This window comes from Pseudophryne corroboree, chromosome 9, assembly GCF_028390025.1.
Source record: "Pseudophryne corroboree isolate aPseCor3 chromosome 9, aPseCor3.hap2, whole genome shotgun sequence".
NCBI classification, from domain to species: Eukaryota; Metazoa; Chordata; class Amphibia; order Anura; family Myobatrachidae; genus Pseudophryne; species Pseudophryne corroboree.
The window spans coordinates 467,977,328-467,990,120 of NC_086452.1; the positions used below are offsets into that span (position 1 = coordinate 467,977,328).

General features: G+C 41.7%; 1 protein-coding gene across 4 annotated transcripts in view; it reads left to right on the top strand.

Annotated features, from left to right (window-relative positions):
- Nucleotides 1–12,793, top strand: part of LOC134958618 (inter-alpha-trypsin inhibitor heavy chain H3-like) — a 134,587-nt gene that overhangs the window by 40,927 nt on the left and 80,867 nt on the right. The gene's annotated exons all lie outside the window — the stretch shown is intronic.

A 12,793-nucleotide genomic window follows, 5' to 3' on the forward strand; every position in this document is an offset into this window, starting at 1 on the left:
ATTTGTAACTAATGAGTCGCACGCTACGATCACATAAACTCTACCGTAAATGCGCATACTGCGCGTGCGAGTGCACGCTATTGCGGGTATGCGCTTCCACGGGAGAGCGTACGCATGCGCAGCACGGACCAGTGTGCGGTGCAAATATGGCAACGTGCATTGAGACATTTTTCTGACTTTGACAGCAGTATAAGGTAACATATGTATAATGCACTGTAGAGAATACACCACAGTCCTGTGCAGTATAATGTAAAATATATATATATATAATGTATAATGCACTGTAGAGGATACACCAAAGTCCTGTGCAGTATAATGTAACATTTATATAATGTATAATGCACTGTAGTGACTACACCATAGTCCTGTGCAGTATAAGGTAACATATGTATAATGTATAATGCACTGTAGAGAATACACCATAGTCCTGTGCAGTATAATGTAACATATGTATAATGTATAATGCACTGTAGAGAATACACCATAGTCCTGTGCAGTATAATATAACATATGTATAAAGTATAATGCACTGTAGAGAATACACCATAGTCCTGTGCAGTATAAGGTAACATATGTATAATGTATAATGCACTGTAGAGGATACACCATAGTCATGTGCAGTATAATGTAACATATGTATAATGTATAATGCACTGTAGAAAATACACCAAAGTCCTGTGCAGTATAAGGTAACATATATATATATTGTATAATGCAGTGTAGAGAATACACCATAGTCCTGTGCAGTATAAAGTAACATATGTATAATGCACTGTAGAGAATACACCATAGTCCTGTGCAGTATAAGGTAACATATGTATAATGTATAATGCACTGTAGAGGATACACCAAAGTCCTCTGCAGTATAATGTGACATATGTATAATGTATAATGCACTGTAGAAAATACACCATAGTCCTGTGCAGTATAAGGTAACATATATATAATGTATAATGCAGTGTAGAGAATACACCATAGTCTTGTGCAGTATAAGGTAACATATGTATAATGTATAATGCACTGTAGTTAATACACCATAGTCCTGTGCAGTATAAGGTAACATATGTATAATGTATAATGCACAGTAGAGAATACACCATAGTCCTGTGCAGTATAATGTAACATATGTATAATGTATAATGCACTGTAGTGAATACACCATAGTCCTGTGCAGTATAATGTAACATATGCATAATGTATAATGCACTGTAGTGAATACACCATAGTCCTGTGCAGTATAAGGTAACATATGTATAAAGTATAATGCACTGTAGTGAATACACCATAGTCCTGTGCAGTATAATGTAACATATGTATAATGTATAATGCACTGTAGAGAATACACCATAGTCCTGTGCAGTATAAGGTAACATATGTATAATGTATAATGCACTGTAGAGGATACACCATAGTCCTGTGCAGTATAATGTAACATATGTATAATGTATATTGCACTGTAGTGAATACACCATAGTCCTGTGCAGTATAATGTAACATATGTATAATGTATAATGCACTGTAGAGGATACACCATAGTCCTGTGCAGTATAATGTAACATATGTATAATGTATAATGCACTGTAGTGAATACACCATGGTCCTGTGCAGTATAAGGTAACATATGTATAATGTATAATGCACTGTAGTGAATACACCATAGTCCTGTGCAGTATAAGGTAACATATGTATAATGTATAATGCACTGTAGAGGATACACCATAGTCCTGTGCAGTATAATGTAACATATGTATAATGTATAATGACCTGTAGAGGATACACCATAGTCCTGTGCAGTATAATGTAACATATGTATAATGTATAATGCACTGTAGTGAATACACCATGGTCCTGTGCAGTATAAGGTAACATATGTATAATGTATAATGCACTGTAGAGGATACACCATAGTCCTGTGCAGTATAATGTAACATATGTATAATGTATAATGCACTGTAGTAAATACACCATAGTCCTGTGCAGTATAATGTAACATATGTATAATGTATAATGCACTGTAGAGGATACACCATAGTCCTGTGCAGTATAATGTAACATATGTATAATGTATAATGCACTGTAGAGGATACACCATAGTCCTGTGCAGTATAAGGTAACATATGTATAATGCACTGTATAGAATACACCACAGTCCTGTGTAGTATAATGTAACATATATATATATATATATATATATAATGTATAATTGTTATGCACACCAGTGCCTGCAGGAAAGTACTGGTGTCAGAACTGTTATGCACTCCAGTGTCTGCAGGAATGTACTGGTGTTTGAACTGTTATGCAAAACAAATGGACTCACAGACAAACTGGGGAATATGACATAACGTACACAGAAGGTGATAGGGTAACAAAATACACACAAAGTGAACAGAGAAGCCCAGAGGCTAAGGAACTGGGTATCTCCCTTGTATTAGAACTGCTCAGATGGAAATAGCAAGATGTTGTGTTTTAATACGTAGAGAACCCGAAATGCTGTTGCTAAGGGCAACAGCAAAACCCTAAAGGGTTACCAACGGGTGTGGCAGTAAACTCCTTGGTCAGAGATGGAATGATAGACACAAGGAGAGACTCCACAATCCTGATTCTCACTTGCAGTGCACAGGTTTTAGCTTACTGCCACTAAACTGACCCCTGACACCTAGCACAGTGAGACAGGATTAGACAGGCAAGTCTTAGAATACAGCCGCAAACTTGCTAAGTTCACAGAGTAGTAACAGAACCCCAGCAAGCTAAACGACTGACTCCAGTCTTACTGCTAGGTCTGGATTGGCAGAGTGTAATACCAAATCCCCAGGCCTATTTGCAGTAAGCAACAAACAAATACAAAGCTACACAGTACTGGCTAACTTTCATGAACTGACTAACCAACAAAGATTCAGCAGCATCTGCTTACCCTGAAAAGAGGCCTTATAAAGCAGGTGCTGTCCACGCCCCACTCAGACCTCACAGACTGTGAGCACAAAAACCAGCACCGGATCCCCTGCCGTGCACAGAGCCTATAACCACTGCACAGCAAAAGACCCGAACCGGAGTATCAGCTGCGCTCGGGTTACTCCACTAGCACTTGTCTCCCGGTTGCCATGACGACGTGGCAGCACAGGGCAGGAGACCCTAACAGTACCCCCCCTCTGACGAGGGGTCAAAGAACCCCTACCACCGGGTTTATCAGGGAACTGCGAGAAGAAAGAGCGTATCAGTCTGGGGGCATGAAGATCACAACTGCGCACCCACGACCGCTCCTCCGGGCCATACCCCTTCCAGTGCACCAAAAATGACAGCCGACCCCGAACCACCTTGGAGTCAAGAATCCTTTCAACAACAAACTCCCTCTGGCCACGTATCAGAAGAGGGGAAGGTCTTCCACTGGAAGAAGGATTACTAATCGCCCGTTTTAAAAGGGAACAATGAAATGTTTTATTGATACCCAAAGAACGGGGCAGATCTAACTGAAATGCCACCGGATTGATAACCCTGGTGATCTTATAAGGGCCGATGAACCGGGGGCCTAACTTATGAGATGGCTGTCTCAACTTCAAATTCTTGGTTGACAACCAGACGAAGTCTCCTAATTTGAAGCTGCAGGGTCTTTTCCGCTTATCAAAAACCCTTTTGGTCACTAATGACACAGACACAAGGGCTTTCTTTACTTTCCGCCAAATACCTCTAAGGACCGAAACCACAGAGGAACCACCAGGCGTGGAGTCCAGGGGGTCAAAAGAATTGGCCTTAGGATGATGCCCATACACACAAAGGAAGGGAGAGATCCCTGTAGCAGAGTGAGCCGCGTTGTTATAGGCAAACTCCGCCATGGACAGATGAGCAACCCAGTCAGTCTGACACTTGGAGACATAACACCTGAGGAACTGCTCCAAGGACTGGTTCACCCTTTCAGTCTGCCCATTAGACTGCGGATGGTAGCCTGACGACAAGCTGACAGAAATCTGGAGATCGGAACAAAATGCCCTCCAGAATTTGGCCACAAACTGGGATCCGCGGTCAGAGACCACATCAAGTGGCAACCCGTGGAGACGCACAACATGCAGCATAAATAATTCAGACAGGCGTCTGGCTGATGGCAGCCCAACCAGTGGAACGAAGTGCGCCATCTTCGAAAACCTGTCAACGACAACCCAGATGGCTGTCATCCCCGAGGATTTGGGCAAGTCCACCACAAAATCCATTGAAATGTGGGTCCATGGCTTAGATAGGATAGAGAGTGGATGTAATGGGCCAACAGGAACCCCTCTAGGAGTCTTATTTCGGGCACAGATGTCACATGCCCGAACCCACTGATCCACATCCTTAGCCACCGAGGGCCACCACACCGCCCTAGATAGCAACTCCCGAGTTCTGGCAATACCCGGGTGACCTGCCGACTTCTTGGCATGGAATTCCAGGAAAACTCGCTGTCTTAACCTAGGAGGCACAAACAAAAGACCTACCGGAAGGTCTGGAGGAGCCTGCTCCTGTGCTCTAAGGACTAATGATAAGAGGTCCTGGGTAATGCCCACTTTAATACATGATGGGGAAACAATGGGCAACGGCTCCTCGGTGGTCTCCTGGATTGGAGCAAAACTCCGCGAGAGCGCATCAGCCTTGATGTTTTTTGACCCAGGGCGATATGTTATCAAAAAATTAAAGCGAGCAAAAAACAAAGCCCATCGTGCCTGCCTGGCATTGAGACGCTTCGCTGACTCTAAATATGCCAGATTCTTATGGTCAGTGAGAATTGAGACCACAAACTTAGCCCCCTCAAGCCAGTGTCTCCACTCCTCGAGTGCATCCTTAATAGCCAACAATTCCCGGTTACCCACGTCATAATTCATCTCGGCAGGCGAAAATTTACTGGAAAAGTAAGCACAGGGATGAAGGCGATTATCAGACACTCCCATCTGAGAAAGCACTGCCCCAATACCCATCTCAGAGGCATCCACCTCCACCACAAAAGGACGCTCTGGATCTGGGTGTCGCAGCACCTTGGCCGAAACAAATGCCCTTTTGAGACGGGCAAAAGCCGCTTTAGCCTCACAAGACCAGTGAGCAACATCCGCCCCTTTCTTAGTGAGTGCCACCAAGGGCGCCACTATAGACGAAAATCCAGCGATAAATCGTCTATAAAAATTCGCAAAGCCCAGGAAACGCTGAAGCGCCTTCAAACTAGTGGGCTGCACCCAATCCAGGACTGCCTGTACCTTGGAACCCTCCATTTGGAAACCTTCTGGGGAGATAATATATCCTAGAAATGCGATTTGCTGAACTTCAAATTCGCACTTCTCCAGCTTCGCCCCAAGCCGGTGGTCTCTGAGTTTCTGGAGGACTAAGCGTACATGCTTCCGATGTTCCTCCAGGGAATGGGAGAAGATTAGGATGTCATCTAAGTATACAACTAAGAATCTATCCAAATATTCCCTGAGCACATCATTCATGAAATCCTGGAAGACTGCCGGGACATTACAGAGCCCAAAAGGCATCACCAAATATTCATAATGCCCTGAGTGGGTATTAAAGGCAGTCTTCCATTCATCCCCCTCTCTTATTCGGATTAGATTGTACGCACCGCGTAGGTCAATCTTAGAAAAAATGGTGGCAGTACGAAGCTGGTCAAACAAGACCGAAATGAGAGGCAGTGGGTATGAGTTTTTAATCGTGATACGGTTCAATTCCCTGAAGTCGATGCAGGGTCGCAACGAACCGTCCTTTTTACCCACGAAGAAGAACCCCGACCCAACTGGAGACTGTGAAGGTCTGATAAATCCCTTAGCCAAGTTCTCCTGAATGTACTCTGCCATAGCCTGAGTCTCAGGACGTGACAGGGAGTACAACCTGCTCTTGGGAAGCTTAGCATTTGGCAACAAATCAATGGCACAGTCATAGGGGCGATGGGGAGGTAGTACCTCTGCAACTTTTTTGGAGAACACGTCCGCAAAATCTGCTAAACACCCTGGCAATCCTGGCAAACTTAGCTGCGAGAGCCTGACTGGAAGGCTCAAGCAACTCCTGAAACAATCAGTACCCCAACTAAGAATCTCCCCAGAGACCCAGTCAAATTGAGGATTGTGGGCCCTTAACCAGGGTAACCCCAACACCAATGGGGCAAAAGTACAGACAGTCACATAAAAGGACAATTTTTCAGAGTGTGTGGCTCCAATAAACAAAGAAATCTGGCTAGTGCAAGAGGTAATTTTACCTTGGGATAATGGTTCCCCGTTTAACCCACAAATCTCAATTTCCGATGCCAAGGGTACTAAGGGAACAGAGTGTTTCAGGGCGAATTGGCGGTCCATAAAAACCCCGTCGGCCCCACTGTCCACAAAGGCCTCAGTCTTGACAGTTTGACCGAGGATCTTCAAGGTCACCGGAATGATAAAAGTCTTCTTGGGAAATTCTGACTTCTGGCCTGACAGGATATTTCCCATCACCCTCAGGCCCTGAAGTTTTCCGGCTTTTCTGGGCATGATACTACCACATGACCTTTATTCCCACAGTACAAACACAAGCCCTGCTGTCTCCTCCGCGTCTTCTCACGCGAGGAGAGGCGGGTAGCCCCAATCTGCATAGGCGCCTCAGAAAATTCCTCAGAGTCTGAGGTTCCCTTGGGAAGGAAGGAAATCTCAGTCTCCCTTTCAAGCCTACGCTCTCTCAGCCGTCTATCCACCCGGATGGATAACTGCATGAGCTGATCCAAGCTATCAGGCAAGGGATATTGTACCAGTTGGTCCTTTATCTGGTTAGAAAGACCTCTTCGGTACTGGTGTCTCAGGGCTGGGTCATTCCACTGGGTATCATGGGCCAACCTCCGAAACTCCGTACAGTAAACCTCAACTGGCCTTCGCCCTTGCTTAAGGATCGAAATCTGAGCCTCGGCTGAGGCCGTCTTGTCAGGGTCATCATACAACATGCCCAGTGCCGTAAAAAAAGCATCAACACTTTTAAGCGACGGACAGTCAGGCTGCAACCCATATGCCCAGACCTGTGGGTCTCCTTGTAGCAAGGAAATCACTATGCCCACCCGCTGAATCTCCGACCCAGAAGACTGAGGCCTAAGCCGGAAGTATAGCTTGCAGCTCTCCTTGAAACAAAAGAACTGCGAGCGATCTCCAGAAAAACGATCCGGGAGATTTACTTTCGGCTCCTTAACCCCTGCAGGTGCTGCTGCTGCGGGAGCTCCGCCAGCAGCCTGGGAGGTGTGCATTTTAATGGACAAATCATTAAATTGTCGAGTCAGGACCTGCACCTGATCGACCACCTGTTGCAACGTATTTTGAGGGGTATGCTCCATATTCCCACAAAATTTCAACAGGAGTATTAGGCTGCTGAATATGTTATGCACACCAGTGCCTGCAGGAAAGTACTGGTGTCAGAACTGTTATGCACTCCAGTGTCTGCAGGAATGTACTGGTGTTTGAACTGTTATGCAAAACAAATGGACTCACAGACAAACTGGGGAATATGACATAACGTACACAGAAGGTGATAGGGTAACAAAATACACACAAAGTGAACAGAGAAGCCCAGAGGCTAAGGAACTGGGTATCTCCCTTGTATTAGAACTGCTCAGATGGAAATAGCAAGATGTTGTGTTTTAATACGTAGAGAACCCGAAATGCTGTTGCTAAGGGCAACAGCAATACCCTAAAGGGTTACCAACGGGTGTGGCAGTAAACTCCTTGGTCAGAGATGGAATGATAGACACAAGGAGAGACTCCACAATCCTGATTCTCACTTGCAGTGCACAGGTTTTAGCTTACTGCCACTAAACTGACCCCTGACACCTAGCACAGTGAGACAGGATTAGACAGGCAAGTCTTAGAATACAGCCGCAAACTTGCTAAGTTCACAGAGTAGTAACAGAACCCCAGCAAGCTAAACGACTGACTCCAGTCTTACTGCTAGGTCTGGATTGGCAGAGTGTAATACCAAATCCCCAGGCCTATTTGCAGTAAGCAACAAACAAATACAAAGCTACACAGTACTGGCTAACTTTCATGAACTGACTAACCAACAAAGATTCAGCAGCATCTGCTTACCCTGAAAAGAGGCCTTATAAAGCAGGTGCTGTCCACGCCCCACTCAGACCTCACAGACTGTGAGCACAAAAACCAGCACCGGATCCCCTGCCGTGCACAGAGCCTATAACCACTGCACAGCAAAAGACCCGAACCGGAGTATCAGCTGCGCTCAGGTTACTCCACTAGCACTTGTCTCCCGGTTGCCATGACGACGTGGCAGCACAGGGCAGGAGACCCTAACAATAATGCACTGTAGAGGATACACCAAAGTCCTGTGCAGTATAATGTAACATTTATATAATGTATAATGCACTGTAGTGACTACACCATAGTCCTGTGCAGTATAAGGTAACATATGTATAATATATAATGCACTGTAGAGATTACACCATAGTCCTGTGCAGTATAATGTAACATATGTATAATGTATAATGCACTGTAGAGAATACACCATAGTCATGTGCAGTATAATATAACATATGTATAAAGTATAATGCACTGTAGAGAATACACCATAGTCCTGTGCAGTATAAGGTAACATATGTATAATGTATAATGCACTGTAGAGGATACACCATAGTCATGTGCAGTATAATGTAACATATGTATAATGTATAATGCACTGTAGAAAATACACCAAAGTCCTGTGCAGTATAAGGTAACATATATATATATATTGTATAATGCAGTGTAGAGAATACACCATAGTCCTGTGCAGTATAAGGTAACATATGTATAATGCACTGTAGAGAATACACCATAGTCCTGTGCAGTATAAGGTAACATATGTATAATGTATAATGCACTGTAGAGGATACACCATAGTCCTGTGCAGTATAATGTGACATATGTATAATGTATAATGCACTGTAGAAAATACACCATAGTCCTGTGCAGTATAAGGTAACATATATATAATGTATAATGCAGTGTAGAGAATACACCATAGTCCTGTGCAGTATAAGGTAACATATGTATAATGTATAATGCACTGTAGTTAATACACCATAGTCCTGTGCAGTATAAGGTAACATATGTATAATGTATAATGCACAGTAGAGAATACACCATAGTCCTGTGCAGTATAATGTAACATATGTATAATGTATAATGCACTGTAGTGAATACACCATAGTTCTGTGCAGTATAATGTAACATATGTAAAATGTATAATGCACTGTAGTGAATACACCATAGTCCTGTGCAGTATAAGGTAACATATGTATAATGTATAATGCACTGTAGTGAATACACCATAGTCCTGTGCAGTATAATGTAACATATGTATAATGTATAATGCACTGTAGTGAATACACCATAGTCCTGTGCAGTATAAGGTAACATATGTATAATGTATAATGCACTGTAGAGGATACACCATAGTCCTGTGCAGTATAATGTAACATATGTATAATGTATATTGCACTGTAGTGAATACACCATAGTCCTGTGCAGTATAATGTAACATATGTATAATGTATAATGCACTGTAGAGGATACACCATAGTCCTGTGCAGTATAATGTAACATATGTATAATGTATAATGCACTGTAGTGAATACACCATGGTCCTGTGCAGTATAAGGTAACATATGTATAATGTATAATGCACTGTAGTGAATACACCATAGTCCTGTGCAGTATAAGGTAACATATGTATAATGTATAATGCACTGTAGAGGATACACCATAGTCCTGTGCAGTATAATGTAACATATGTATAATGTATAATGCACTGTAATGAATACACCATAGTCCTGTGCAGTATAATGTAACATATGTATAATGTATAATGCACTGTAGAGGATACACCATAGTCCTGTGCAGTATAATGTAACGTATGTATAATGTATAATGCACTGTAGTGAATACACCATAGTCCTGTGCAGTATAATGTAACATATGTATAATGTATAATGCACTGTAGAGAATACACCATAGTCCTGTGCAGTATAAGGTAACATATGTATAATGTATAATGCACTGTATAATGTATAATACACCATAGTCCTTTGCAGTATAATGTAACATATGTATAATGTATAATGCACTGTAGTGAATACACTATAGTCCTGTGCAGTATAAGGTAAAATATGTATAATGTATAATGCACTGTAGAGGATACACCATAGTCCTGTGCAGTATAATGTAACATATGTATAATGTATAATGCACTGTAGTGAATACACCATAGTCCTGTGCAGTATAATGTAACATATGTATAATGTATAATGCACTGTAGAGGATACACCATAGTCCTGTGCAGTATAATGTAACATATGTAAAATGTATAATGCACTGTAGTGAATACACCATAGTCCTGTGCAGTATAAGGTAACATATGTATAATGTATAATGCACTGTAGAGGATACACCATAGTCCTGTGCAGTATAATGTAACATATGTATAATGTATAATGCACTGTAGTGAATACACCATAGTCCTGTGCAGTATAATGTAACATATGTATAATGTATAATGCACTGTAGAGGATACACCATAGTCCTGTACAGTATAATGTAACATATGTATAATGAATAATGCACTGTAGTGAATACACCATAGTCCTGTGCAGTATAATGTAACATATGTATAAAGTATAATGCACTGTAGAGGATACACCATAGTCCTGTGCAGTATAATGTAACATATGTATAATGTATAATGCACTGCACAGGAATACACCATAGTCCTGTGCAGTATAATGTAACATATGTATAATGTATAATGCACTGTAGAGGATACACCATAGTCCTGTGCAGTATAATATAACATATGTATAATGTATAATGCACTGTAGAGAATACACCATAGTCCTGTGCAGTATAATGTAACATATGTATAATGTATAATGAATTGTAGAGAATACACCATAGTCCTGTGCAGTATAAGGTAGCATATGTATAATGTATAATTCCCTGTAGAGGATACACCATAGTCCTGTGCAGTATAAGGTAACATATGTATAATGTATAATGCACTGTAGAGGATACACCATAGTCCTGTGCAGTATTAGGTAACATATGTATAATGTATAATTCACTGTAGAGGATACACCATAGTCATGTGCAGTATAAGGTAACATATGTATAATGTATAATGCACGGTAGAGAATACACCATAGTCCTGTGCAGTATAATATAACATATGTATAATGTATAATGCACTGTAGAGGATACACCATAGTCCTGTGCAGTATAAGGTAACATATGTATAATGTATAATGCACTGTAGAGGATACACCATAGTCCTGTGCAGTATAATGTAACATATGTATAATGTATAATGCACTGTAGAGGATACACCATAGTCCTGTGCAGTATAATGTAACATATGTATAATGTATAATGCACTGTAGAGAATACACCATAGTCCTGTGCAGTATAATGTAACATATGTATAATGTATAATGCACTGTAGAGAATACACAATAGTCCTGTGCAGTATAATATAACATATGTATAATGTATAATACACTTTAGAGATTACACCATAGTCCTGTGCAGTATAAGGCAGAGCCGGCCATAGGCATAGGCAAACTAGGCAATTGCCTAGGGCATTTGATATGTCTAGGGGCATCAGCAGCTTCTGCTGATTAAAATGATATGCGGCATGCCTATATTCTGTATGTAGCATTTCATATGCAGATACAGCCACAGTCTCACACAGTATATAGGCATGCTGCATATCAGTTTAATCAGCAGAAGCTGCTTGTGCATCCTAGCTACATAGCAATGCAAATAAGATGCATTTTCATTAAAAAAACAAAGGTGCCCGACATTAGCATTGATGCAAGATTTGTGAGGACACATCTGTATCCAAGCAGAGGCAGAGGTCACAGTGTTAGTGGAAGTGTGAGTGCTGTGTGCATATGAGTGAGTTGGTTGTGCAGCAGTGTTCGGAATATGCGTAAGGAGCATTATGTGTGTCATGTAAAAATGCATTAATAATGTGCAACGTATGTGTAAAGGGCCACTATGTGTGTCATTATGTGTATAAGGGCATTAATAATGTGCGGCATATGTGTAACAGGGTACTACTGTATGTGTGTCATTATGTGTATAGGGGCACTAATAATGTGCAGCAAATGTGTTACGGGGCACTATGTGTGTCATTATGTGTATAAGGGCATTAATAATGTGCAGCATATGTGTAAGGGACATTATGTGTAAAAGGGCATTAATAAAGGTTGTCATAATGTGTAAGGCGCATTATGTTTATAAGGACATTAATGTGTCTCATGTGTAAGGGGTATTACTGTGTGGAATTGTGTATAAATTCATTACTAATGTGTGGCATTATGTGTATAAGGTGCTCTACTATGTGGCGTTGCATATAGAAAGGGCACTACTGTGTTGTCTAATGTGAATAAAGAGCAATAAGGTGTGGTGTAATGTGAATAAGGAGCAATTCAGTGTGATGTAATGTGAATAAGGGGCTCTACTGTGAGGAGTAACATTTATAAGGTAAAGTGATACTACTGTGGGATATAATATGAATTATGGACACTATCGCAAGATAAAATGTGAATAAAGTTGCAGTACTGTGTGGCGTAATTGGAATTGGGGATACTATTGTGTGGCCATGCCCCTTCCCAGCAAGTAGATGCCCCTTTTTGGGCTGTGCGTCAAATGTGCGAACTGTTCCTATTTAAAATATAGGGGGTACAAGGACTGCTATGGGTGAGGGGTGGTGGTACTGGGAGAGAGGTGCAAGGTCAGAGGCAGAAACAGAGGTGGTGCTAGGGGGCACCAGCCAAAATCTT